At 46.6% G+C, this 22,250-nt stretch overlaps 13 non-coding genes across 13 annotated transcripts; all 13 read right to left on the reverse strand.

Annotated features, from left to right (window-relative positions):
• Positions 1-236: 236 nt before the first annotated feature.
• On the reverse strand, positions 237-427 carry LOC142689791 (U2 spliceosomal RNA). Its single transcript, XR_012858630.1, has one exon. It is a non-coding gene; the product is annotated as a U2 spliceosomal RNA (small nuclear RNA).
• A 1,284-nt stretch (positions 428-1,711) lies between these two features.
• Positions 1,712-1,902, reverse strand: LOC142689792 (U2 spliceosomal RNA). The gene has a single exon (XR_012858631.1). It is a non-coding gene; the product is annotated as a U2 spliceosomal RNA (small nuclear RNA).
• Positions 1,903-3,198: 1,296 nt separating this feature from the next.
• On the reverse strand, positions 3,199-3,389 carry LOC142689793 (U2 spliceosomal RNA). Its single transcript, XR_012858632.1, has one exon. It is a non-coding gene; the product is annotated as a U2 spliceosomal RNA (small nuclear RNA).
• Positions 3,390-4,693: 1,304 nt separating this feature from the next.
• Positions 4,694-4,884, reverse strand: LOC142689794 (U2 spliceosomal RNA). The gene has a single exon (XR_012858633.1). It is a non-coding gene; the product is annotated as a U2 spliceosomal RNA (small nuclear RNA).
• A 1,295-nt stretch (positions 4,885-6,179) lies between these two features.
• On the reverse strand, positions 6,180-6,370 carry LOC142689795 (U2 spliceosomal RNA). Its single transcript, XR_012858634.1, has one exon. It is a non-coding gene; the product is annotated as a U2 spliceosomal RNA (small nuclear RNA).
• A 1,304-nt stretch (positions 6,371-7,674) lies between these two features.
• LOC142689797 (U2 spliceosomal RNA) lies at positions 7,675-7,865 on the reverse strand. The gene has a single exon (XR_012858636.1). It is a non-coding gene; the product is annotated as a U2 spliceosomal RNA (small nuclear RNA).
• A 1,296-nt stretch (positions 7,866-9,161) lies between these two features.
• On the reverse strand, positions 9,162-9,352 carry LOC142689799 (U2 spliceosomal RNA). Its single transcript, XR_012858637.1, has one exon. It is a non-coding gene; the product is annotated as a U2 spliceosomal RNA (small nuclear RNA).
• Positions 9,353-10,660: 1,308 nt separating this feature from the next.
• LOC142689800 (U2 spliceosomal RNA) lies at positions 10,661-10,851 on the reverse strand. Its single transcript, XR_012858638.1, has one exon. It is a non-coding gene; the product is annotated as a U2 spliceosomal RNA (small nuclear RNA).
• A 1,304-nt stretch (positions 10,852-12,155) lies between these two features.
• LOC142689801 (U2 spliceosomal RNA) lies at positions 12,156-12,346 on the reverse strand. Its single transcript, XR_012858639.1, has one exon. It is a non-coding gene; the product is annotated as a U2 spliceosomal RNA (small nuclear RNA).
• A 1,304-nt stretch (positions 12,347-13,650) lies between these two features.
• Positions 13,651-13,841, reverse strand: LOC142689802 (U2 spliceosomal RNA). Its single transcript, XR_012858640.1, has one exon. It is a non-coding gene; the product is annotated as a U2 spliceosomal RNA (small nuclear RNA).
• Positions 13,842-15,141: 1,300 nt separating this feature from the next.
• Positions 15,142-15,332, reverse strand: LOC142689803 (U2 spliceosomal RNA). The gene has a single exon (XR_012858641.1). It is a non-coding gene; the product is annotated as a U2 spliceosomal RNA (small nuclear RNA).
• A 1,284-nt stretch (positions 15,333-16,616) lies between these two features.
• Positions 16,617-16,807, reverse strand: LOC142689804 (U2 spliceosomal RNA). Its single transcript, XR_012858642.1, has one exon. It is a non-coding gene; the product is annotated as a U2 spliceosomal RNA (small nuclear RNA).
• Positions 16,808-18,087: 1,280 nt separating this feature from the next.
• On the reverse strand, positions 18,088-18,279 carry LOC142690010 (U2 spliceosomal RNA). The gene has a single exon (XR_012858827.1). It is a non-coding gene; the product is annotated as a U2 spliceosomal RNA (small nuclear RNA).
• Positions 18,280-22,250: the final 3,971 nt, after the last annotated feature.

Raw genomic sequence — 22,250 nt, forward strand, 5'->3', positions numbered from 1 at the left:
AGGTGAATGAGGTGTTCCAATGTGAAATGCCGGAAACACAGAAACACAGACGACACACAACAAGAGGTGGCAATCTATTCATTAATTGCATTTAATCAATGAGCTCATTATCACTCATGCATTGTCCAACAGGTGTTGAAATAATGGGATTAAAAGGGGAGATCCCTTCAGAAAGACAGAAACAATAGCAAAGACAAAAAACACTTTTGGAATCTGCTTTTAGTCAACACATAAGGAAAGGGTGCACCGGTCCTGGAAATACTGCAATACCAGGTCAATGCGTGGAGTGGACAGAGCAAGCTCTATTTCCATCTCCCTGTTCTAAAAATCCATTTAATATATGGTCCCCAGATAGGGGACGTATCAGATATTAAACTGATAAGAACAGATACTACACTTGATCTTAGCCAAAAGGCCGAGAAGCGATAACCCGAACGGGCCGCGCGTTGCCCGAGCCTGCCCGATACTGCTGTTCAGCCCTTGCAGCGATTCAGCCTACTTCTAGGCAATTCCATGGGGCCCTGCAGGCTCACACACTCACAGCTACACGGGAGGTGAATAAAGGCCGGAGAGGAAGCCAGACAGGATTTGCTTCTTTTGCTTGCACCACAATGCAGTGCTGAAAGAGGAGGAATCTACATAAAAACGCCTTCCTGGCAACGCCCAAATGCCCTGCTGCCATGCAGATAAACACTGGCAGCGGCAGCAAGTGCATGCCCACAGCCACCCCTTGTTCCTTCACACCTTGTATCAGCTGTAATCCAGTCCAGTCCAGTGCTGCCTGCTGAGCAGCACTGACCAACACTGCCTGGGCCCAGGCTTTTATCTCTGAGGCCCCATTATGATGTCAGAAAGCTGGCTCTGGAATCCTGAGGGCTCCACTATGACACGTGCAAAGTTCCGTCTGAACTTTATATAAGACGGTGAGGCTCAGTCAGTCACTCAGTGTTGCCTGAGAGGGCAACACTGCAACAGCCGGCCGCCAGGCTTTCTTTTTTTTGCACAGCTAGTTGCCTCCAGGAGGCCACAAGAGGGAGACAAGGGACTGCAAAATGGAAAATAGGCATCCACCAACTTTACAGACAACTTCTCCTTGCTCCTACAACCTCCATCCTTGCACAGTTTGTTATTCTTCTAGGTAACATAGTAACAAATCCAAATTGCTGCTCTCTTTGTAGGCAAGCAAGGCTTTGTTGCAACTGCAATTCTTACTTCTTCTTGAAATGTAGGGACGACAGTACATTCCATCACATCCATCTAGTGTACACAGGTAGGTCCATTGTGGCGGGCAGGCGAGCGGGCGGGCTGCTTTATTGGCTGTTTGCTGTTCCCCTACTCCACTCCACTATTTGACTGTTGTGCTGCATCAATCAATCAATCAATCAATCAATCAATCAATCAATCAATCAATCAGTGGCTGGCTCAGGTGCAGCTCTTTAACTTACCTAAAAGGGAGGGCGGAGAGAAGACAAGGAAGGTGAATGAGGTGTTCCAATGTGAAATGCCGGAAACACAGAAACACAGACGACACACAACAAGAGGTGGCAATCTATTCATTAATTGCATTTAATCAATGAGCTCATTATCACTCATGCATTGTCCAACAGGTGTTGAAATAATGGGATTAAAAGGGGAGATCCCTTCAGAAAGACAGAAACAATAGCAAAGACAAAAAACACTTTTGGAATCTGCTTTTAGTCAACACATAAGGAAAGGGTGCACCGGTCCTGGAAATACTGCAATACCAGGTCAATGCGTGGAGTGGACAGAGCAAGCTCTATTTCCATCTCCCTGTTCTAAAAATCCATTTAATATATGGTCCCCAGATAGGGGACGTATCAGATATTAAACTGATAAGAACAGATACTACACTTGATCTTAGCCAAAAGGCCGAGAAGCGATAACCCGAACGGGCCGCGCGTTGCCCGAGCCTGCCCGATACTGCTGTTCAGCCCTTGCAGCGATTCAGCCTACTTCTAGGCAATTCCATGGGGCCCTGCAGGCTCACACACTCACAGCTACACGGGAGGTGAATAAAGGCCGGAGAGGAAGCCAGACAGGATTTGCTTCTTTTGCTTGCACCACAATGCAGTGCTGAAAGAGGAGGAATCTACATAAAAACGCCTTCCTGGCAACGCCCAAATGCCCTGCTGCCATGCAGATAAACACTGGCAGCGGCAGCAAGTGCATGCCCACAGCCACCCCTTGTTCCTTCACACCTTGTATCAGCTGTAATCCAGTCCAGTCCAGTGCTGCCTGCTGAGCAGCACTGACCAACACTGCCTGGGCCCAGGCTTTTATCTCTGAGGCCCCATTATGATGTCAGAAAGCTGGCTCTGGAATCCTGAGGGCTCCACTATGACACGTGCAAAGTTCCGTCTGAACTTTATATAAGACGGTGAGGCTCAGTCAGTCACTCAGTGTTGCCTGAGAGGGCAACACTGCAACAGCCGGCCGCCAGGCTGTCTTTTTTTTGCACAGCTAGTTGCCTCCAGGAGGCCACAAGAGGGAGACAAGGGACTGCAAAATGGAAAATAGGCATCCACCAACTTTACAGACAACTTCTCCTTGCTCCTACAACCTCCATCCTTGCACAGTTTGTTATTCTTCTAGGTAACATAGTAACAAATCCAAATTGCTTCTCTCTTTGTAGGCAAGCAAGGCTTTGTTGCAACTGCAATTCTTACTTCTTCTTGAAATGTAGGGACGACAGTACATTCCATCACATCCATCTAGTGTACACAGGTAGGTCCATTGTGGCGGGCAGGCGAGCGGGCGGGCTGCTTTATTGGCTGTTTGCTGTTCCCCTACTCCACTCCACTATTTGACTGTTGTGCTGCATCAATCAATCAATCAATCAATCAATCAATCAATCAATCAATCAATCAATCAATCAATCAGTGGCTGGCTCAGGTGCAGCTCTTTAACTTACCTAAAAGGGAGGGCGGAGAGAAGACAAGGAAGGTGAATGAGGTGTTCCAATGTGAAATGCCGGAAACACAGAAACACAGACGACACACAACAAGAGGTGGCAATCTATTCATTAATTGCATTTAATCAATGAGCTCATTATCACTCATGCATTGTCCAACAGGTGTTGAAATAATGGGATTAAAAGGGGAGATCCCTTCAGAAAGACAGAAACAATAGCAAAGACAAAAAACACTTTTGGAATCTGCTTTTAGTCAACACATAAGGAAAGGGTGCACCGGTCCTGGAAATACTGCAATACCAGGTCAATGCGTGGAGTGGACAGAGCAAGCTCTATTTCCATCTCCCTGTTCTAAAAATCCATTTAATATATGGTCCCCAGATAGGGGACGTATCAGATATTAAACTGATAAGAACAGATACTACACTTGATCTTAGCCAAAAGGCCGAGAAGCGATAACCCGAACGGGCCGCGCGTTGCCCGAGCCTGCCCGATACTGCTGTTCAGCCCTTGCAGCGATTCAGCCTACTTCTAGGCAATTCCATGGGGCCCTGCAGGCTCACACACTCACAGCTACACGGGAGGTGAATAAAGGCCAGAGAGGAAGCCAGACAGGATTTGCTTCTTTTGCTTGCACCACAATGCAGTGCTGAAAGAGGAGGAATCTACATAAAAACGCCTTCCTGGCAACGCCCAAATGCCCTGCTGCCATGCAGATAAACACTGGCAGCGGCAGCAAGTGCATGCCCACAGCCACCCCTTGTTCCTTCACACCTTGTATCAGCTGTAATCCAGTCCAGTCCAGTGCTGCCTGCTGAGCAGCACTGACCAACACTGCCTGGGCCCAGGCTTTTATCTCTGAGGCCCCATTATGATGTCAGAAAGCTGGCTCTGGAATCCTGAGGGCTCCACTATGACACGTGCAAAGTTCCGTCTGAACTTTATATAAGACGGTGAGGCTCAGTCAGTCACTCAGTGTTGCCTGAGAGGGCAACACTGCAACAGCCGGCCGCCAGGCTGTCTTTTTTTTGCACAGCTAGTTGCCTCCAGGAGGCCACAAGAGGGAGACAAGGGACTGCAAAATGGAAAATAGGCATCCACCAACTTTACAGACAACTTCTCCTTGCTCCTACAACCTCCATCCTTGCACAGTTTGTTATTCTTCTAGGTAACATAGTAACAAATCCAAATTGCTGCTCTCTTTGTAGGCAAGCAAGGCTTTGTTGCAACTGCAATTCTTACTTCTTCTTGAAATGTAGGGACGACAGTACATTCCATCACATCCATCTAGTGTACACAGGTAGGTCCATTGTGGCGGGCAGGCGAGCGGGCGGGCTGCTTTATTGGCTGTTTGCTGTTCCCCTACTCCACTCCACTATTTGACTGTTGTGCTGCATCAATCAATCAATCAATCAATCAATCAATCAATCAATCAATCAATCAATCAATCAATCAATCAATCAGTGGCTGGCTCAGGTGCAGCTCTTTAACTTACCTAAAAGGGAGGGCGGAGAGAAGACAAGGAAGGTGAATGAGGTGTTCCAATGTGAAATGCCGGAAACACAGAAACACAGACGACACACAACAAGAGGTGGCAATCTATTCATTAATTGCATTTAATCAATGAGCTCATTATCACTCATGCATTGTCCAACAGGTGTTGAAATAATGGGATTAAAAGGGGAGATCCCTTCAGAAAGACAGAAACAATAGCAAAGACAAAAAACACTTTTGGAATCTGCTTTTAGTCAACACATAAGGAAAGGGTGCACCGGTCCTGGAAATACTGCAATACCAGGTCAATGCGTGGAGTGGACAGAGCAAGCTCTATTTCCATCTCCCTGTTCTAAAAATCCATTTAATATATGGTCCCCAGATAGGGGACGTATCAGATATTAAACTGATAAGAACAGATACTACACTTGATCTTAGCCAAAAGGCCGAGAAGCGATAACCCGAACGGGCCGCGCGTTGCCCGAGCCTGCCCGATACTGCTGTTCAGCCCTTGCAGCGATTCAGCCTACTTCTAGGCAATTCCATGGGGCCCTGCAGGCTCACACACTCACAGCTACACGGGAGGTGAATAAAGGCCGGAGAGGAAGCCAGACAGGATTTGCTTCTTTTGCTTGCACCACAATGCAGTGCTGAAAGAGGAGGAATCTACATAAAAACGCCTTCCTGGCAACGCCCAAATGCCCTGCTGCCATGCAGATAAACACTGGCAGCGGCAGCAAGTGCATGCCCACAGCCACCCCTTGTTCCTTCACACCTTGTATCAGCTGTAATCCAGTCCAGTCCAGTGCTGCCTGCTGAGCAGCACTGACCAACACTGCCTGGGCCCAGGCTTTTATCTCTGAGGCCCCATTATGATGTCAGAAAGCTGGCTCTGGAATCCTGAGGGCTCCACTATGACACGTGCAAAGTTCCGTCTGAACTTTATATAAGACGGTGAGGCTCAGTCAGTCACTCAGTGTTGCCTGAGAGGGCAACACTGCAACAGCCGGCCGCCAGGCTGTCTTTTTTTTGCACAGCTAGTTGCCTCCAGGAGGCCACAAGAGGGAGACAAGGGACTGCAAAATGGAAAATAGGCATCCACCAACTTTACAGACAACTTCTCCTTGCTCCTACAACCTCCATCCTTGCACAGTTTGTTATTCTTCTAGGTAACATAGTAACAAATCCAAATTGCTGCTCTCTTTGTAGGCAAGCAAGGCTTTGTTGCAACTGCAATTCTTACTTCTTCTTGAAATGTAGGGACGACAGTACATTCCAGAAAAAAATCCATCTAGTGTACACAGGTAGGTCCATTGTGGCGGGCAGGCGAGCGGGCGGGCTGCTTTATTGGCTGTTTGCTGTTCCCCTACTCCACTCCACTATTTGACTGTTGTGCTGCATCAATCAATCAATCAATCAATCAATCAATCAATCAATCAATCAATCAATCAATCAGTGGCTGGCTCAGGTGCAGCTCTTTAACTTACCTAAAAGGGAGGGCGGAGAGAAGACAAGGAAGGTGAATGAGGTGTTCCAATGTGAAATGCCGGAAACACAGAAACACAGACGACACACAACAAGAGGTGGCAATCTATTCATTAATTGCATTTAATCAATGAGCTCATTATCACTCATGCATTGTCCAACAGGTGTTGAAATAATGGGATTAAAAGGGGAGATCCCTTCAGAAAGACAGAAACAATAGCAAAGACAAAAAACACTTTTGGAATCTGCTTTTAGTCAACACATAAGGAAAGGGTGCACCGGTCCTGGAAATACTGCAATACCAGGTCAATGCGTGGAGTGGACAGAGCAAGCTCTATTTCCATCTCCCTGTTCTAAAAATCCATTTAATATATGGTCCCCAGATAGGGGACGTATCAGATATTAAACTGATAAGAACAGATACTACACTTGATCTTAGCCAAAAGGCCGAGAAGCGATAACCCGAACGGGCCGCGCGTTGCCCGAGCCTACCCGATACTGCTGTTCAGCCCTTGCAGCGATTCAGCCTACTTCTAGGCAATTCCATGGGGCCCTGCAGGCTCACACACTCACAGCTACACGGGAGGTGAATAAAGGCCGGAGAGGAAGCCAGACAGGATTTGCTTCTTTTGCTTGCACCACAATGCAGTGCTGAAAGAGGAGGAATCTACATAAAAACGCCTTCCTGGCAACGCCCAAATGCCCTGCTGCCATGCAGATAAACACTGGCAGCGGCAGCAAGTGCATGCCCACAGCCACCCCTTGTTCCTTCACACCTTGTATCAGCTGTAATCCAGTCCAGTCCAGTGCTGCCTGCTGAGCAGCACTGACCAACACTGCCTGGGCCCAGGCTTTTATCTCTGAGGCCCCATTATGATGTCAGAAAGCTGGCTCTGGAATCCTGAGGGCTCCACTATGACACGTGCAAAGTTCCGTCTGAACTTTATATAAGACGGTGAGGCTCAGTCAGTCACTCAGTGTTGCCTGAGAGGGCAACACTGCAACAGCCGGCCGCCAGGCTGTCTTTTTTTTGCACAGCTAGTTGCCTCCAGGAGGCCACAAGAGGGAGACAAGGGACTGCAAAATGGAAAATAGGCATCCACCAACTTTACAGACAACTTCTCCTTGCTCCTACAACCTCCATCCTTGCACAGTTTGTTATTCTTCTAGGTAACATAGTAACAAATCCAAATTGCTGCTCTCTTTGTAGGCAAGCAAGGCTTTGTTGCAACTGCAATTCTTACTTCTTCTTGAAATGTAGGGACGACAGTACATTCCATCACATCCATCTAGTGTACACAGGTAGGTCCATTGTGGCGGGCAGGCGAGCGGGCGGGCTGCTTTATTGGCTGTTTGCTGTTCCCCTACTCCACTCCACTATTTGACTGTTGTGCTGCATCAATCAATCAATCAATCAATCAATCAATCAATCAATCAATCAATCAATCAATCAATCAATCAATCAGTGGCTGGCTCAGGTGCAGCTCTTTAACTTACCTAAAAGGGAGGGCGGAGAGAAGACAAGGAAGGTGAATGAGGTGTTCCAATGTGAAATGCCGGAAACACAGAAACACAGACGACACACAACAAGAGGTGGCAATCTATTCATTAATTGCAGTTAATCAATGAGCTCATTATCACTCATGCATTGTCCAACAGGTGTTGAAATAATGGGATTAAAAGGGGAGATCCCTTCAGAAAGACAGAAACAATAGCAAAGACAAAAAACACTTTTGGAATCTGCTTTTAGTCAACACATAAGGAAAGGGTGCACCGGTCCTGGAAATACTGCAATACCAGGTCAATGCGTGGAGTGGACAGAGCAAGCTCTATTTCCATCTCCCTGTTCTAAAAATCCATTTAATATATGGTCCCCAGATAGGGGACGTATCAGATATTAAACTGATAAGAACAGATACTACACTTGATCTTAGCCAAAAGGCCGAGAAGCGATAACCCGAACGGGCCGCGCGTTGCCCGAGCCTGCCCGATACTGCTGTTCAGCCCTTGCAGCGATTCAGCCTACTTCTAGGCAATTCCATGGGGCCCTGCAGGCTCACACACTCACAGCTACACGGGAGGTGAATAAAGGCCGGAGAGGAAGCCAGACAGGATTTGCTTCTTTTGCTTGCACCACAATGCAGTGCTGAAAGAGGAGGAATCTACATAAAAACGCCTTCCTGGCAACGCCCAAATGCCCTGCTGCCATGCAGATAAACACTGGCAGCGGCAGCAAGTGCATGCCCACAGCCACCCCTTGTTCCTTCACACCTTGTATCAGCTGTAATCCAGTCCAGTCCAGTGCTGCCTGCTGAGCAGCACTGACCAACACTGCCTGGGCCCAGGCTTTTATCTCTGAGGCCCCATTATGATGTCAGAAAGCTGGCTCTGGAATCCTGAGGGCTCCACTATGACACGTGCAAAGTTCCGTCTGAACTTTATATAAGACGGTGAGGCTCAGTCAGTCACTCAGTGTTGCCTGAGAGGGCAACACTGCAACAGCCGGCCGCCAGGCTGTCTTTTTTTTGCACAGCTAGTTGCCTCCAGGAGGCCACAAGAGGGAGACAAGGGACTGCAAAATGGAAAATAGGCATCCACCAACTTTACAGACAACTTCTCCTTGCTCCTACAACCTCCATCCTTGCACAGTTTGTTATTCTTCTAGGTAACATAGTAACAAATCCAAATTGCTGCTCTCTTTGTAGGCAAGCAAGGCTTTGTTGCAACTGCAATTCTTACTTCTTCTTGAAATGTAGGGACGACAGTACATTCCATCACATCCATCTAGTGTACACAGGTAGGTCCATTGTGGCGGGCAGGCGAGCGGGCGGGCTGCTTTATTGGCTGTTTGCTGTTCCCCTACTCCACTCCACTATTTGACTGTTGTGCTGCATCAATCAATCAATCAATCAATCAATCAATCAATCAATCAATCAATCAATCAATCAATCAGTGGCTGGCTCAGGTGCAGCTCTTTAACTTACCTAAAAGGGAGGGCGGAGAGAAGACAAGGAAGGTGAATGAGGTGTTCCAATGTGAAATGCCGGAAACACAGAAACACAGACGACACACAACAAGAGGTGGCAATCTATTCATTAATTGCATTTAATCAATGAGCTCATTATCACTCATGCATTGTCCAACAGGTGTTGAAATAATGGGATTAAAAGGGGAGATCCCTTCAGAAAGACAGAAACAATAGCAAAGACAAAAAACACTTTTGGAATCTGCTTTTAGTCAACATATAAGGAAAGGGTGCACCGGTCCTGGAAATACTGCAATACCAGGTCAATGCGTGGAGTGGACAGAGCAAGCTCTATTTCCATCTCCCTGTTCTAAAAATCCATTTAATATATGGTCCCCAGATAGGGGACGTATCAGATATTAAACTGATAAGAACAGATACTACACTTGATCTTAGCCAAAAGGCCGAGAAGCGATAACCCGAACGGGCCGCGCGTTGCCCGAACCTGCCCGATACTGCTGTTCAGCCCTTGCAGCGATTCAGCCTACTTCTAGGCAATTCCATGGGGCCCTGCAGGCTCACACACTCACAGCTACACGGGAGGTGAATAAAGGCCGGAGAGGAAGCCAGACAGGATTTGCTTCTTTTGCTTGCACCACAATGCAGTGCTGAAAGAGGAGGAATCTACATAAAAACGCCTTCCTGGCAACGCCCAAATGCCCTGCTGCCATGCAGATAAACACTGGCAGCGGCAGCAAGTGCATGCCCACAGCCACCCCTTGTTCCTTCACACCTTGTATCAGCTGTAATCCAGTCCAGTCCAGTGCTGCCTGCTGAGCAGCACTGACCAACACTGCCTGGGCCCAGGCTTTTATCTCTGAGGCCCCATTATGATGTCAGAAAGCTGGCTCTGGAATCCTGAGGGCTCCACTATGACACGTGCAAAGTTCCGTCTGAACTTTATATAAGACGGTGAGGCTCAGTCAGTCACTCAGTGTTGCCTGAGAGGGCAACACTGCAACAGCCGGCCGCCAGGCTGTCTTTTTTTTGCACAGCTAGTTGCCTCCAGGAGGCCACAAGAGGGAGACAAGGGACTGCAAAATGGAAAATAGGCATCCACCAACTTTACAGACAACTTCTCCTTGCTCCTACAACCTCCATCCTTGCACAGTTTGTTATTCTTCTAGGTAACATAGTAACAAATCCAAATTGCTGCTCTCTTTGTAGGCAAGCAAGGCTTTGTTGCAACTGCAATTCTTACTTCTTCTTGAAATGTAGGGACGACAGTACATTCCATCACATCCATCTAGTGTACACAGGTAGGTCCATTGTGGCGGGCAGGCGAGCGGGCGGGCTGCTTTATTGGCTGTTTGCTGTTCCCCTACTCCACTCCACTATTTGACTGTTGTGCTGCATCAATCAATCAATCAATCAATCAATCAATCAATCAATCAATCAATCAATCAATCAATCAATCAATCAATCAGTGGCTGGCTCAGGTGCAGCTCTTTAACTTACCTAAAAGGGAGGGCGGAGAGAAGACAAGGAAGGTGAATGAGGTGTTCCAATGTGAAATGCCGGAAACACAGAAACACAGACGACACACAACAAGAGGTGGCAATCTATTCATTAATTGCATTTAATCAATGAGCTCATTATCACTCATGCATTGTCCAACAGGTGTTGAAATAATGGGATTAAAAGGGGAGATCCCTTCAGAAAGACAGAAACAATAGCAAAGACAAAAAACACTTTTGGAATCTGCTTTTAGTCAACACATAAGGAAAGGGTGCACCGGTCCTGGAAATACTGCAATACCAGGTCAATGCGTGGAGTGGACAGAGCAAGCTCTATTTCCATCTCCCTGTTCTAAAAATCCATTTAATATATGGTCCCCAGATAGGGGACGTATCAGATATTAAACTGATAAGAACAGATACTACACTTGATCTTAGCCAAAAGGCCGAGAAGCGATAACCCGAACGGGCCGCGCGTTGCCCGAGCCTGCCCGATACTGCTGTTCAGCCCTTGCAGCGATTCAGCCTACTTCTAGGCAATTCCATGGGGCCCTGCAGGCTCACACACTCACAGCTACACGGGAGGTGAATAAAGGCCGGAGAGGAAGCCAGACAGGATTTGCTTCTTTTGCTTGCACCACAATGCAGTGCTGAAAGAGGAGGAATCTACATAAAAACGCCTTCCTGGCAACGCCCAAATGCCCTGCTGCCATGCAGATAAACACTGGCAGCGGCAGCAAGTGCATGCCCACAGCCACCCCTTGTTCCTTCACACCTTGTATCAGCTGTAATCCAGTCCAGTCCAGTGCTGCCTGCTGAGCAGCACTGACCAACACTGCCTGGGCCCAGGCTTTTATCTCTGAGGCCCCATTATGATGTCAGAAAGCTGGCTCTGGAATCCTGAGGGCTCCACTATGACACGTGCAAAGTTCCGTCTGAACTTTATATAAGACGGTGAGGCTCAGTCAGTCACTCAGTGTTGCCTGAGAGGGCAACACTGCAACAGCCGGCCGCCAGGCTGTCTTTTTTTTGCACAGCTAGTTGCCTCCAGGAGGCCACAAGAGGGAGACAAGGGACTGCAAAATGGAAAATAGGCATCCACCAACTTTACAGACAACTTCTCCTTGCTCCTACAACCTCCATCCTTGCACAGTTTGTTATTCTTCTAGGTAACATAGTAACAAATCCAAATTGCTGCTCTCTTTGTAGGCAAGCAAGGCTTTGTTGCAACTGCAATTCTTACTTCTTCTTGAAATGTAGGGACGACAGTACATTCCATCACATCCATCTAGTGTACACAGGTAGGTCCATTGTGGCGGGCAGGCGAGCGGGCGGGCTGCTTTATTGGCTGTTTGCTGTTCCCCTACTCCACTCCACTATTTGACTGTTGTGCTGCATCAATCAATCAATCAATCAATCAATCAATCAATCAATCAATCAATCAATCAATCAATCAATCAATCAGTGGCTGGCTCAGGTGCAGCTCTTTAACTTACCTAAAAGGGAGGGCGGAGAGAAGACAAGGAAGGTGAATGAGGTGTTCCAATGTGAAATGCCGGAAACACAGAAACACAGACGACACACAACAAGAGGTGGCAATCTATTCATTAATTGCAGTTAATCAATGAGCTCATTATCACTCATGCATTGTCCAACAGGTGTTGAAATAATGGGATTAAAAGGGGAGATCCCTTCAGAAAGACAGAAACAATAGCAAAGACAAAAAACACTTTTGGAATCTGCTTTTAGTCAACACATAAGGAAAGGGTGCACCGGTCCTGGAAATACTGCAATACCAGGTCAATGCGTGGAGTGGACAGAGCAAGCTCTATTTCCATCTCCCTGTTCTAAAAATCCATTTAATATATGGTCCCCAGATAGGGGACGTATCAGATATTAAACTGATAAGAACAGATACTACACTTGATCTTAGCCAAAAGGCCGAGAAGCGATAACCCGAACGGGCCGCGCGTTGCCCGAGCCTGCCCGATACTGCTGTTCAGCCCTTGCAGCGATTCAGCCTACTTCTAGGCAATTCCATGGGGCCCTGCAGGCTCACACACTCACAGCTACACGGGAGGTGAATAAAGGCCGGAGAGGAAGCCAGACAGGATTTGCTTCTTTTGCTTGCACCACAATGCAGTGCTGAAAGAGGAGGAATCTACATAAAAACGCCTTCCTGGCAACGCCCAAATGCCCTGCTGCCATGCAGATAAACACTGGCAGCGGCAGCAAGTGCATGCCCACAGCCACCCCTTGTTCCTTCACACCTTGTATCAGCTGTAATCCAGTCCAGTCCAGTGCTGCCTGCTGAGCAGCACTGACCAACACTGCCTGGGCCCAGGCTTTTATCTCTGAGGCCCCATTATGATGTCAGAAAGCTGGCTCTGGAATCCTGAGGGCTCCACTATGACACGTGCAAAGTTCCGTCTGAACTTTATATAAGACGGTGAGGCTCAGTCAGTCACTCAGTGTTGCCTGAGAGGGCAACACTGCAACAGCCGGCCGCCAGGCTGTCTTTTTTTTGCACAGCTAGTTGCCTCCAGGAGGCCACAAGAGGGAGACAAGGGACTGCAAAATGGAAAATAGGCATCCACCAACTTTACAGACAACTTCTCCTTGCTCCTACAACCTCCATCCTTGCACAGTTTGTTATTCTTCTAGGTAACATAGTAACAAATCCAAATTGCTGCTCTCTTTGTAGGCAAGCAAGGCTTTGTTGCAACTGCAATTCTTACTTCTTCTTGAAATGTAGGGACGACAGTACATTCCATCACATCCATCTAGTGTACACAGGTAGGTCCATTGTGGCGGGCAGGCGAGCGGGCGGGCTGCTTTATTGGCTGTTTGCTGTTCCCCTACTCCACTCCACTATTTGACTGTTGTGCTGCATCAATCAATCAATCAATCAATCAATCAATCAATCAATCAATCAATCAATCAATCAATCAATCAATCAGTGGCTGGCTCAGGTGCAGCTCTTTAACTTACCTAAAAGGGAGGGCGGAGAGAAGACAAGGAAGGTGAATGAGGTGTTCCAATGTGAAATGCCGGAAACACAGAAACACAGACGACACACAACAAGAGGTGGCAATCTATTCATTAATTGCATTTAATCAATGAGCTCATTATCACTCATGCATTGTCCAACAGGTGTTGAAATAATGGGATTAAAAGGGGAGATCCCTTCAGAAAGACAGAAACAATAGCAAAGACAAAAAACACTTTTGGAATCTGCTTTTAGTCAACACATAAGGAAAGGGTGCACCGGTCCTGGAAATACTGCAATACCAGGTCAATGCGTGGAGTGGACAGAGCAAGCTCTATTTCCATCTCCCTGTTCTAAAAATCCATTTAATATATGGTCCCCAGATAGGGGACGTATCAGATATTAAACTGATAAGAACAGATACTACACTTGATCTTAGCCAAAAGGCCGAGAAGCGATAACCCGAACGGGCCGCGCGTTGCCCGAGCCTGCCCGATACTGCTGTTCAGCCCTTGCAGCGATTCAGCCTACTTCTAGGCAATTCCATGGGGCCCTGCAGGCTCACACACTCACAGCTACACGGGAGGTGAATAAAGGCCGGAGAGGAAGCCAGACAGGATTTGCTTCTTTTGCTTGCACCACAATGCAGTGCTGAAAGAGGAGGAATCTACATAAAAACGCCTTCCTGGCAACGCCCAAATGCCCTGCTGCCATGCAGATAAACACTGGCAGCGGCAGCAAGTGCATGCCCACAGCCACCCCTTGTTCCTTCACACCTTGTATCAGCTGTAATCCAGTCCAGTCCAGTGCTGCCTGCTGAGCAGCACTGACCAACACTGCCTGGGCCCAGGCTTTTATCTCTGAGGCCCCATTATGATGTCAGAAAGCTGGCTCTGGAATCCTGAGGGCTCCACTATGACACGTGCAAAGTTCCGTCTGAACTTTATATAAGACGGTGAGGCTCAGTCAGTCACTCAGTGTTGCCTGAGAGGGCAACACTGCAACAGCCGGCCGCCAGGCTGTCTTTTTTTTGCACAGCTAGTTGCCTCCAGGAGGCCACAAGAGGGAGACAAGGGACTGCAAAATGGAAAATAGGCATCCACCAACTTTACAGACAACTTCTCCTTGCTCCTACAACCTCCATCCTTGCACAGTTTGTTATTCTTCTAGGTAACATAGTAACAAATCCAAATTGCTGCTCTCTTTGTAGGCAAGCAAGGCTTTGTTGCAACTGCAATTCTTACTTCTTCTTGAAATGTAGGGACGACAGTACATTCCATCACATCCATCTAGTGTACACAGGTAGGTCCATTGTGGCGGGCAGGCGAGCGGGCGGGCTGCTTTATTGGCTGTTTGCTGTTCCCCTACTCCACTCCACTATTTGACTGTTGTGCTGCATCAATCAATCAATCAATCAATCAATCAATCAATCAATCAATCAATCAATCAATCAATCAATCAGTGGCTGGCTCAGGTGCAGCTCTTTAACTTACCTAAAAGGGAGGGCGGAGAGAAGACAAGGAAGGTGAATGAGGTGTTCCAATGTGAAATGCCGGAAACACAGAAACACAGACGACACACAACAAGAGGTGGCAATCTATTCATTAATTGCATTTAATCAATGAGCTCATTATCACTCATGCATTGTCCAACAGGTGTTGAAATAATGGGATTAAAAGGGGAGATCCCTTCAGAAAGACAGAAACAATAGCAAAGACAAAAAACACTTTTGGAATCTGCTTTTAGTCAACACATAAGGAAAGGGTGCACCGGTCCTGGAAATACTGCAATACCAGGTCAATGCGTGGAGTGGACAGAGCAAGCTCTATTTCCATCTCCCTGTTCTAAAAATCCATTTAATATATGGTCCCCAGATAGGGGACGTATCAGATATTAAACTGATAAGAACAGATACTACACTTGATCTTAGCCAAAAGGCCGAGAAGCGATAACCCGAACGGGCCGCGCGTTGCCCGAGCCTGCCCGATACTGCTGTTCAGCCCTTGCAGCGATTCAGCCTACTTCTAGGCAATTCCATGGGGCCCTGCAGGCTCACACACTCACAGCTACACGGGAGGTGAATAAAGGCCGGAGAGGAAGCCAGACAGGATTTGCTTCTTTTGCTTGCACCACAATGCAGTGCTGAAAGAGGAGGAATCTACATAAAAACGCCTTCCTGGCAACGCCCAAATGCCCTGCTGCCATGCAGATAAACACTGGCAGCGGCAGCAAGTGCATGCCCACAGCCACCCCTTGTTCCTTCACACCTTGTATCAGCTGTAATCCAGTCCAGTCCAGTGCTGCCTGCTGAGCAGCACTGACCAACACTGCCTGGGCCCAGGCTTTTATCTCTGAGGCCCCATTATGATGTCAGAAAGCTGGCTCTGGAATCCTGAGGGCTCCACTATGACACGTGCAAAGTTCCGTCTGAACTTTATATAAGACGGTGAGGCTCAGTCAGTCACTCAGTGTTGCCTGAGAGGGCAACACTGCAACAGCCGGCCGCCAGGCTGTCTTTTTTTTGCACAGCTAGTTGCCTCCAGGAGGCCACAAGAGGGAGACAAGGGACTGCAAAATGGAAAATAGGCATCCACCAACTTTACAGACAACTTCTCCTTGCTCCTACAACCTCCATCCTTGCACAGTTTGTTATTCTTCTAGGTAACATAGTAACAAATCCAAATTGCTGCTCTCTTTGTAGGCAAGCAAGGCTTTGTTGCAACTGCAATTCTTACTTCTTCTTGAAATGTAGGGACGACAGTACATTCCATCACATCCATCTAGTGTACACAGGTAGGTCCATTGTGGCGGGCAGGCGAGCGGGCGGGCTGCTTTATTGGCTGTTTGCTGTTCCCCTACTCCACTCCACTATTTGACTGTTGTGCTGCATCAATCAATCAATCAATCAATCAATCAATCAATCAATCAATCAATCAGTGGCTGGCTCAGGTGCAGCTCTTTAACTTACCTAAAAGGGAGGGCGGAGAGAAGACAAGGAAGGTGAATGAGGTGTTCCAATGTGAAATGCCGGAAACACAGAAACACAGACGACACACAACAAGAGGTGGCAATCTATTCATTAATTGCATTTAATCAATGAGCTCATTATCACTCATGCATTGTCCAACAGGTGTTGAAATAATGGGATTAAAAGGGGAGATCCCTTCAGAAAGACAGAAACAATAGCAAAGACAAAAAACACTTTTGGAATCTGCTTTTAGTCAACACATAAGGAAAGGGTGCACCGGTCCTGGAAATACTGCAATACCAGGTCAATGCGTGGAGTGGACAGAGCAAGCTCTATTTCCATCTCCCTGTTCTAAAAATCCATTTAATATATGGTCCCCAGATAGGGGACGTATCAGATATTAAACTGATAAGAACAGATACTACACTTGATCTTAGCCAAAAGGCCGAGAAGCGATAACCCGAACGGGCCGCGCGTTGCCCGAGCCTGCCCGATACTGCTGTTCAGCCCTTGCAGCGATTCAGCCTACTTCTAGGCAATTCCATGGGGCCCTGCAGGCTCACACACTCACAGCTACACGGGAGGTGAATAAAGGCCGGAGAGGAAGCCAGACAGGATTTGCTTCTTTTGCTTGCACCACAATGCAGTGCTGAAAGAGGAGGAATCTACATAAAAACGCCTTCCTGGCAACGCCCAAATGCCCTGCTGCCATGCAGATAAACACTGGCAGCGGCAGCAAGTGCATGCCCACAGCCACCCCTTGTTCCTTCACACCTTGTATCAGCTGTAATCCAGTCCAGTCCAGTGCTGCCTGCTGAGCAGCACTGACCAACACTGCCTGGGCCCAGGCTTTTATCTCTGAGGCCCCATTATGATGTCAGAAAGCTGGCTCTGGAATCCTGAGGGCTCCACTATGACACGTGCAAAGTTCCGTCTGAACTTTATATAAGACGGTGAGGCTCAGTCAGTCACTCAGTGTTGCCTGAGAGGGCAACACTGCAACAGCCGGCCGCCAGGCTGTCTTTTTTTTGCACAGCTAGTTGCCTCCAGGAGGCCACAAGAGGGAGACAAGGGACTGCAAAATGGAAAATAGGCATCCACCAACTTTACAGACAACTTCTCCTTGCTCCTACAACCTCCATCCTTGCACAGTTTGTTATTCTTCTAGGTAACATAGTAACAAATCCAAATTGCTGCTCTCTTTGTAGGCAAGCAAGGCTTTGTTGCAACTGCAATTCTTACTTCTTCTTGAAATGTAGGGACGACAGTACATTCCATCACATCCATCTAGTGTACACAGGTAGGTCCATTGTGGCGGGCAGGCGAGCGGGCGGGCTGCTTTATTGGCTGTTTGCTGTTCCCCTACTCCACTCCACTATTTGACTGTTGTGCTGCATCAATCAATCAATCAATCAATCAATCAATCAATCAATCAATCAGTGGCTGGCTCAGGTGCAGCTCTTTAACTTACCTAAAAGGGAGGGCGGAGAGAAGACAAGGAAGGTGAATGAGGTGTTCCAATGTGAAATGCCGGAAACACAGAAACACAGACGACACACAACAAGAGGTGGCAATCTATTCATTAATTGCATTTAATCAATGAGCTCATTATCACTCATGCATTGTCCAACAGGTGTTGAAATAATGGGATTAAAAGGGGAGATCCCTTCAGAAAGACAGAAACAATAGCAAAGACAAAAAACACTTTTGGAATCTGCTTTTAGTCAACACATAAGGAAAGGGTGCACCGGTCCTGGAAATACTGCAATACCAGGTCAATGCGTGGAGTGGACAGAGCAAGCTCTATTTCCATCTCCCTGTTCTAAAAATCCATTTAATATATGGTCCCCAGATAGGGGACGTATCAGATATTAAACTGATAAGAACAGATACTACACTTGATCTTATGATGAATCCACTTAATGGTAATGTAAATGTCGTTCACTGAATAGATAGATTGACTGCCTGATTAGAACGATTAAAATTGAATTTTATTAATATATTATAAAATATGGCTCATATAGCCCAATAGTGACATATATTCAGGCTCAGACAAGGTAGTCAGGGATAGGAGGTGATGAAACTCTCCTCTTATAGTATACAGCCCTGACAGCAACTTGCTGAGAGAAAATAATTCCAGCCCACCGGGCTCACAACAAGTGGTCAGAGAGAAGAGTTAGTCCTGTTGACGGACTAATCTTGGACAATTCTCCGAACCACCGCTGCATTAATTAGGACAACCCTACGCGTTTCAATGTCACTGGTAGGTGTGACACATCATCAGGGATTGTTAAAGTTGATGCCGGTTAAGCACAATTTCGTGCTAACATTTATTTCTCCCGGCTCGTGCACGACTCTAATACAAATGGCCGCACACGAGCCGGCGAGACTGGGAGCATATGAAGGGCTAGAGCCCTCCCCCTGCACTGACGAGGCTGTCAGCCCACCACCAATCAGACAAAGACACGTCCCAGCAGTGACGTATCCGGACTGTGGCGAGCCCCCAAACAGCCCAGCCAATCAGGCTGAAGTGTGACGATAAAGCGTCCTTCGTAACCCTGGAGACCTGAAGCGGATAAACACAGATTACGGGACAGACATGTAATAGGTAGAGATGCCAAAGATTTGTAATATCATGATGATCCACAGACCATCCTCCAAACTCCTATCGGAAAAACCTCATAATGATACACACTCCGATCAAGGATGGAATTCTTGCCCTTTTTGATCATCATAACTCACACAGAGTGTAATACTGTCGGAACGTAGTAGGTACAGTTTAGGGTCGTTCATTAAACTAGACACAGTTTAGGCTGTACACAGACGCCCCAAATTTAGTTAAACGTAATATCACATATTCAATGAATCAGTTAGAGAAAAAAAACCGCATATGAGTCCTCTAACAGTGTGAACAGGGGTCAGCAGTAGTTTAATGTGAAAACACACAGATGATACTGTTAGGGGAGGTCAGGTGCATAGTTGTGCCACACATACCACCACCCACATGGGGGGAAAAAGTAAACAAAGGAAATAGATTTCTTTGATGTTATGCTCACAGAAAGCATGCATATGAGATCTTTTCATTTAAACCGGCGGGACTCATAGTTTGCATACGAAAGATCCACTGCGCTTCTTTTTGTAAGATCTTCTTATCATGATCACCACCTCTCGCCAAAGGTTTAACCCCTTAAGGACACGGCCAATTTTAGCCTTGAGGACAGAGCAATTTTTTTTACATTTCCCTCTTTGCATCCCGACGCTCATAACGCTTTTATTTTTTGTACGACATAGTTGTATGAGACTTTGTTTTTTGCGGGACGAGTTGTACTTTATGTACGTACCATTTTTTGGTACAAATACATTATCGTTTAATTTCTATAAATTTTTAATTAGATTAAAATGCAGAAAAAAAGCAGTTGCGCAGCAGTTTTAATATTTATTTTTTTACACCATACACCGATCATCATAAATAATGGTATACATTTGTTGTACACGTTGTTACGGTCGTGGCGATACGAAATATGTCTATATTATTTCATGTTTTTGGACTTATATTTTAAAAAGTTTATTTATTATAAAAAATGTGTATTTCTGTGTATTTTTTTTACTTTTTATTTATTTATTTACCATTATTTTTTTTTTACAATCATTTAACTTTTTTTGTTAATCCCATAAAGGGATTTATCATTTTGATTTTTATTTTGTAACTGTAATGTACTGGCATAGATCTATATGCCAGTACATTAGCCTGTTACTGATCGTACACAGGCAGTTGTTAGGACATACCTCAGTATGCCCTAACAACAGGAAATATGTTCAGACAGCCCTGGGGTCCTTCACTGGACCCTGGGCTGTCTGGCCATACGAGTTGTGGGCTTTGATCGCGTCACAGTTATATTCTGTGACGCGATCAATGTGCAGTCCCCTCTCTTTGAACGCCGCGATCAGCTGTCATCGCGGCGTTCAAAGGGTTAACAGCGGAGAGAAGATGTTTCTCTCCTCTCCGATGTCAGAGCGGGGCCGTGGCTGTGTATTACAGCCGTTGCCCCGCTCTCGATCGCACACACAGAGACGGCAGAGACTGCTGTCACACAGGACGAGTATGCTCGTCCTAATGCGCGAAGTGCTCGCCGCTCAGGACGAGCATACTCGTCCTGTGTCGGCAACCAGTTAACGTGTTCAATCCCTTGAAATTTCAATGTCAAGGAGTCACCATTATGGCATTCCCATACATGCCGCGACACCGGAGTATCATCCTTTCTCCTTATATCCCCAATGTGGTCCCTAATCCTCCTTCTAAATTCTCTCTTCGTTTTGCCTATATACTGTAATTGGCAGCCACATGTGATCAGATAAACCACACCTTTGGTCTTACAGTTAATATAGGACCTATTGTCAAACACCCTGCCAGTCTTGGTGCTTTTGAAATTTTTACTGCACAAAATCGAGTCGCATGCCTTACATGAGCCACATCTGTAACTCCCATTGAACCCCCTGTCCAACCAGGTGTTTGGTTTGTTTTGTGTGCTCATGTGGCTATGCACAAGATGATCTTTTATATTGCGCCCTCTTTTGTATGTTATAAAGGGAGAGTCCCCTACCAGATTACCAACGTCAGGGTCAGCTTGCAAAATTCCCCAATATCTCTGCAGGATTTCTCTAACCTCCTTACTAGCAGAGTCGTAAGTACCAATGATCCGTATAGTGTCATCATCCTTCAAACGTGATTTGGGGTTAAGAAGATCATTTCGGTTGCATCCAAGTGCATTTTGATAGGCCTGTTTGAGAACATGTTTCGGATATCCTCTCCGTCTAAACCTGTCCTCCAGTTCCCTCGCTGACATTTTATAGTCTGATATAGTGGAACAGTTGCGTCTCGCCCTCAGGAACTGGCCCTTGGGTATTCCACGTTTAAGGTTAGCTGGATGGCAGCTTTCCCATCTGAGGAGACTATTAGTGGCAGTCTTTTTACGGAACATGTTGGTTTGGATGTTCCCAGATGGTGTTTTCGAGATCAAAATATCAAGAAACGTGATCTTGTTGTCATTGATCTCACAAGTAAAAAATAAGCCCAGATTGTTTACATTAAGAGTCGCCACAAATTCCTCAAATTGTGCCTTGGTACCTTTCCAGAGGATCAGGATATCGTCTATAAATCTCAGCCATAGCACGATGCACGATGTCCATTTTTCCATTCCATCATTAAAGACAGTTTCATGCTCCCACCAGCCCAAGTACAAATTGGCATATGTGGGAGCACAGGGGCTTCCCATAGCCACACCCCTGAGTTGATGGTACGTTTTCTGGTCAAAGATAAAAGAATTATGCTCTAGAATAAACCTAAGCAATATTACAACAAACTCGTTGTGAGTCTGAAACTGTGTGCCCTTACCCTTCAGAAAGTATTCGACAGCTACACACCCCTGATCATGAGGAATGGAGCTATATAGGGCTTCCACATCAAGTGATGCCAATAGGACATCCTGATCGCAGCGTATGCCTTCAAGCTTACGCAAGACATCCATAGTGTCCCTTACATATGAAATGGTCGCTTTACGATCACTTGAGGGTGATGACACTATCATAATAAAGCCCTCTGATAAGGGTGGTAATGTTGTGGTAATGGACCGCACGAGATATAGCATGATGTGCTACCAGATATTAAATGACCATCAATGTTATAAAGTGTTGGAATCCGATCCTTCCATAATTTTCAGAAATCAATTGAAATGTATCCTGAGCTCAGCCAAATGCCTCAGCCTAATTAGTGAGAAGGAAATGGCGTTTATGCTGCCCGATTTTCCACAGACGGCCACCTTCTATTGTCTCCCAAAAATGCACAAAGGGACTAAGCCACTGAAGGGTAGGCCAATTGTGTCAGGAATCGACAGCCTGTCTCA

The sequence above is a fragment of the Rhinoderma darwinii genome (assembly GCF_050947455.1).
Source record: "Rhinoderma darwinii isolate aRhiDar2 chromosome 5 unlocalized genomic scaffold, aRhiDar2.hap1 SUPER_5_unloc_32, whole genome shotgun sequence".
Lineage (NCBI taxonomy): Eukaryota > Metazoa > Chordata > Amphibia > Anura > Rhinodermatidae > Rhinoderma > Rhinoderma darwinii.